Raw genomic sequence first — 6,000 nt, 5'->3', positions numbered from 1 at the left:
TCATCCTTTGCTATCTTCAGATGTATCTAAGGGATGTCCTCTCCCTCTCCATAATTCCTAGCACAAGTTACAGCAGGGGCAAGGAAATGCAGTACAAAATGGCTTCAGACACAAGGATAAGTCATACTAAATGTGTGTTAGATGTTGGACCCAATGGGAGCTTCCCTCTAATGACAAGTAGTAGCTGGGGTAAATTTTGACCAGATTTATTTATTTATTTATTTATTTATTGCATTTATATCTCACCTTTTTTCCTCCAAGAAACCCAATGTGGAATACATAATCTTCCTCCTCTCCACGTTATCCTCAGAACAACTACCCTGTGAGGTAGGTTGGGCTGAGAGTATGTGACTGGCCCAAAGTCACCCAGTGGGTTTCCATGGCTGAGTGGGGACTAGAACCCAGATCTCCCAACTCCCAGTCCAACACTTGAGCCACTACACCACACTGGTTCTGATCTACACCAAGAAGGATATAGCACTATGAAAGAGGTATGAAAGCACTATATGGTATGTGTCAATGGACCCCAACAATTCCCAGTGCACTTCAATACCACTATAAAGTAGTAGTGTGGCTCCTGCCTTTTATATACAGCTTTCATAACACTTTTATAGTGCTATATCCTGCTTGGTGTAGATCTGGCCTTTGTTGGTATCATGGTGCAGGAGCAAAGGGTTAATACCATCTCTGTGTGCTGCAGTACCAATCACATAAAGGTCTTTACCTGATGCTGGAAAGAGCACAACAATTATAACCCTGCACACACACCTCAAACAAGAAAAACAGACACACCAATATATGCTCATAATAATAGGGATAGCTTTTGCATACACTTAACATTAAATGTCCAAAGTCAAGCATACTAATTTGCAAGCGTCTTTGGTTTAATTTTTTAGACTGTATTTAAAACATTGTGACCTTCTGGGTAATGGTAACAATACATCGCTCCAGACATGTAAGAAATAGCACCACATTTGAACGACCAGGATAGGATGTCAAAATTGGCTGAAACAGTTCTCTTCTAACCTTGCTCCAATAAAAGCTACAATAAAACACCATGTGTATCAATGTTTCAATATCTCCAGAATGACAAGAGCAGAGCTTTAAAGCTCTGACCATTTCTCCATAACAGTCTTTTAACAATTGGGACTGCATAAACAGTACTAATGTAATAGCCATGCAATATTTGGGGAAGAAATGTAAATGAACTTGACATTGAACAGATAAGAAAATGAGTGAAACCACACTTGACAGACTCATCCATACCAAGGCCATACATTCCAGTTACTTTTGGCTTGAGCTGCAATGAGAGAGAGAGAGAGATGACCCACCTTTTGGCTCTTCCTAGGGCATGTTTACACCACGCCTTATCATCATCATCATCAGTTTATTGTGCTAGCCAAAGGCCATGACAAATACATCCATAGAAAAGCATACAACTATAAAAGTACACAACAGTTTAAAATAGCCAAGAGAACCATACAGACAAGCTTAAATTTACTGTGACTAAAGCTCTCATTCCACTCAGCACTTTGAGTCTCCACGCCTTATCCTGAGGATCATCCCAGGATCATCCCTGTGCATCCACTTGATGCACAGGGGATCCTGGGGGCAGGGAGGGAAGATCCCTCCATTTCCCCAGGATAACCAGGATGGCTTTTAGCCCAATTTTTCCCCACAGTCTCGGGATCATCCCAAGAGGTGTGGACAGCCATCCCGGTTTTGTCCCGGATCCTCAAAAATAAATACAAGGAGCTGGGAACCGGGCATGGAGCACGGAGCTCTTCAGGCTCTCTGTGCCCATCAGGGGTGGTGTGGTTGTTTTTTCCTACCTTTGCAGGAGGAGCGCCCATGTGCTCCTCTCCTGGTTTTTTAAAAATAATGGCGGCCACACCATCCTTCCAGGATGACTTGCGGCCATCTGGACACCCAGGGAGGATCGAGGAAGCTGGTAAGTCCACAATCCTCCCCCTACACCCTTGTGGTATAGACATGCTCCTAGTCAGCCACATGGACTCCCAGATGGCTTCTGCCAGGACCTGTCCAAAGTTACCCTGTATTTATTTATTTATGTATGTATGTATGTATGTATGTATGTATGTATTTATTTATACATACCATTTACATCCTGCCATTTTTTCCTCCAAGGAACCCAAGGCAGCATACATAATCCTCCTCCTCTCCATTTTACCTTCACAACAACAACCCTCTGAGGTACGATTGGCTGAGAGTCTACGACTGGCTGAAAGACACCCAGTGGGTTTCCTTGGCCGAATGGAGACTAGAACCTCGATCTTCTGACTCCTGGTACAACACTTTAGCCACTACACTACACTGGATCTAGTCCTGTGCACATTTACCCATGAATACAGAGTTGGAGAAATCTGTTTGCAGGGGAATTATTGGGGGAATGGAGTTTGACAGGTTTTCCTAAGCTCAACCTCCACCTCCTGACCTATAAGTGAGCCCCATTGAATGCAGTGGCACTTACTACCATGACAACATTCAGAGGAACTGTGCGTTGTCACTGAATTTAGATTTGAACCCAGACTTCCTAGGTCCAGTACTCACAGTACCCACTTACTTGGGCTTCCAACATGCTGAACTATGATGCTTTGCTACCACACAAAGGTCACCTGCATGTATATGGATGGTTTTCCCTACTCCAGCATTTCGCTTGAAACCCTTTTCATGATGAAAGGCACCACGTAAGTGCCATATGACATTGTTGTTATTTTTTTGTTATAGATTGGCGGATTCATGTTTATTCTTCATCATAAAACTGGAAACGGAAGAAGCAATCCTTTTTGCCTTGATATGTACATATGCAGATCTCAAAGAAAAGATCATCAAAGCATATGACTGATCTTTTGAATAATAAGGATTTGTCTTTCAAGATGGGGAAGATGTAATAGGAGCAATTTCATAGAAGCAGGAGATAAATTAGTAGATTATACAGCAGTATGATTCAGCAATGATCTGCTTCGCCTTCAAAACTCCTCCTCCAACTCTACTTGGAAAAGACAACAATCCATCCTCACCTCTTGGTCTGAAACATGGATCATGTTCTGATGGCTTGCAAATTCTGACAACAGCATTAAGGGTATGGTGATTTTTTAAAGAGTTTATGCCACCACATTCCATAGCAACATAAAAAACTTCCCTAAGTCAGACCATTGGTCCATCAAGCTCAGTATTGACTCACTATCAGCCATACACAAGGGATGGCTGATAAATTCATTTGGTTCATTTTTTTTATAAGAACTTCCCAAAACCCACAAATTTCTCTATAAACAAGTCAGAAAGAACCTGATTTTTTAAAATTAAACATGGGACATTGTGGCCTCTCCCACACTAGAGGCATTCAAGAGGCAGCTGGACAACCATCTGTCAAGTATGCTGTAGGGTGGATTCCTGCATTGAGCAGGGGGTTAGACTCAATGGCCTTTTAGGCCCCTTCCAACTCTACTATTCTATGATTCTATGAAACGAAACTGAGAGATCTCCCCATCCTAGCAGAGAGCTTTGAGTGCTCAGCTCTTAAAAGTATGGCTTTGATTCCCTGTGTATTCAGCTATGTTGGCGATATTAAAAAAAATCTGCCACACTTTTCATTTTTAAGAGCCATATGTTAGGCAGTCATAAAATGGTCCTCTCAATACTAGGAATAGCAGTACTTAATGAATTTGGCAGGTGCCAATGGGTGAGAATTTTGTTTGGTTCACTGTTTGCTAAGAACCTACCAAGAGGTTTAAAGGGCCCCTCTATGCCTCTGATGTTGCGGAAATGGCCATGTACAGCCGCCATTTTGCACAACATTAAAAATATGAAAATTGCAAAGCTGCCATCTTGTGTAAAAATAGTGGCTCACATCGAGGAGCAGGCAGCTGCAGGGTGGATAGCAGCGGCAACTCGGCACCCACCAAACATGGGTGCGGGCAAGTCTATCCATCCCAAATATTAGGAGAAATGTGCCCAAAAATACCTATGAATTTCCATGCAAACTTTAAGAAAAGCATTTTCAATATTTGGCATGAACCAAACTTAGGACTAGAGAAATTCACAAAGTTTGCAAAGAGCTGAAGATTGGAAAAATGAGGAATTGATAGGTGTGTCCATCTCTATCTCCTAGTGATCGATGGCCCCTCTGCTTCATTGGTGGAAACACTGGCCTCAGTGATATCATGTCACACCTTTTGTATGTGTAGACTTTACTAGACAGAGAGGAGACAGTGACATGAGACTGTTGCTTTTGGTGGCAGCCACAGATCTTCTGTAGTGTCTCCATATGGCCTGAGGCTCCTGTTAAATCACACAATTCCTGTAGCTTGAAAAAGGGCATCGCTGACAACTCATCTGCATCTAAATTACTTGCTCTATAACTGTAATTTTTGCGGTTATCAGACAAACAGTGGCTCATTCTATCAGCAGGGGTTTAATATACTGTTGGTCATTTATTGATTTCCTCCCCCTGCCCAGGAAGGCTTGTCAAATCCTTGACGCTTTCGAAAGCAATGTTAAAATTGGCTCATCCTTTGTATGCACATGCAGCTCGTGGGTTTATCAAAAGCAATTAGCCAGATAGTACCTAGTTAATACACTGAGTGAAAGAACGCAGGACACATTTGCTGAATATGCTCGAAGCCACATAAAATATTTGTTTGCTGTGGGTTGCATAAACAAAGCGATTAGGAAAGGCTCAGTAATTAGTAACCCACAAGTTGTTACTATTAGGAGACCTGGGCTCAACCATGGTCCAAAGGCAGTTTGAGGATTATGCAAAGATTACACATGAGTTGCATTTGGATTGGAATCCCATATTGCATGTTTTCAAGAAATGGTAGATGTGCCCTTTATTATATCTGTTTCTGGGAAAACCTAGGAAGTAGTGGTCTGAAGTCATGATTTTCATATACTGAAAGGAGCACACTCTTGCAATATTTGTGCAACCGTATAGGATTATTGTTCTGGCAGGATAGGAAGTGGAAGACACACACTTTTAAAATTAATGTCCACTCTAGCCAATAAAGATGTGAGCAATGGCCAAAGTAAGCATGAGTGGAGATCACTGTCATTTTGTTTATGGACCCTTTCCATATATTTCACACTCAAAGCCGTTGACATTCATAGATATCTTCTATATAAATAAAAGGAAATGCTTGTTCATATGTCCCTGATGGACTCGAAAACCATACATGCCATGGTTATGAATTTTTGAAGATTTGTTCTACTTCTATATGGAATGGTTTTAGGCATAGTGAAAATTTCAACTGCCATCTTGAACTCAAAAAGGCAACCAGTCAAAATTTAAAGATATATTACTTCAATCCCATTTGATCTATTTCAACCAAACTTCACAACATGATTCAGCACAGCAGTGAGCAGATTTTAACCATACAAAAACATTCATGTTGGGGTTTTTAAAGATACAGTATATGGTATAAGTATGGGGGGGGGGAGTACAAACACACTTTGAAGTCAGGGATTAGTGGGGCCAAATCAGAGGTCTGCCCCCCCCACACCTGTTGTGGGGAGTTCCATGTAAGGAGGATGAGGTGGACAGACCCCTTTCTCAGGGAGCTATAGGGTGGACCATGGGAGGGACCATGCCTAGAGGTCCCAGCAGGTGTGCCTTCACTCAGCTGTGGTGGGCATAACGTGTCTAACTATGATAGCTGTGTAAGTCTGCTTGAAGGCTCCTCTGTATCAACTAAAGCCAGATCCATTCACTAACACACACACACACACAAACACACACAAACACACACACACACACACATTATGTTCCTTTATTGTTCCATGGGTACACTCTGCCCTGTGTCTCATTCTTCCTGAATTATTGATTTAACTAAAATCTATTACGGCAGTAGAGCATGCTCAGTTTGCTGTAGCTTTTATTCCTGCCATTCATATGCATATTTCCCCTTCACAGCCCCTACCCTATGGCCCCGCAGTGCCCCAAGAAAATCCCAACTGTGGACAAGGTACAGGCTTCTACAC

Source organism: Elgaria multicarinata, chromosome 6, assembly GCF_023053635.1.
Source record: "Elgaria multicarinata webbii isolate HBS135686 ecotype San Diego chromosome 6, rElgMul1.1.pri, whole genome shotgun sequence".
In the NCBI taxonomy this organism is placed as follows: domain Eukaryota; kingdom Metazoa; phylum Chordata; class Lepidosauria; order Squamata; family Anguidae; genus Elgaria; species Elgaria multicarinata.
The sequence above is the reverse complement of the archived record's forward strand: the minus strand, read 5'-3'. Positions refer to the sequence as shown.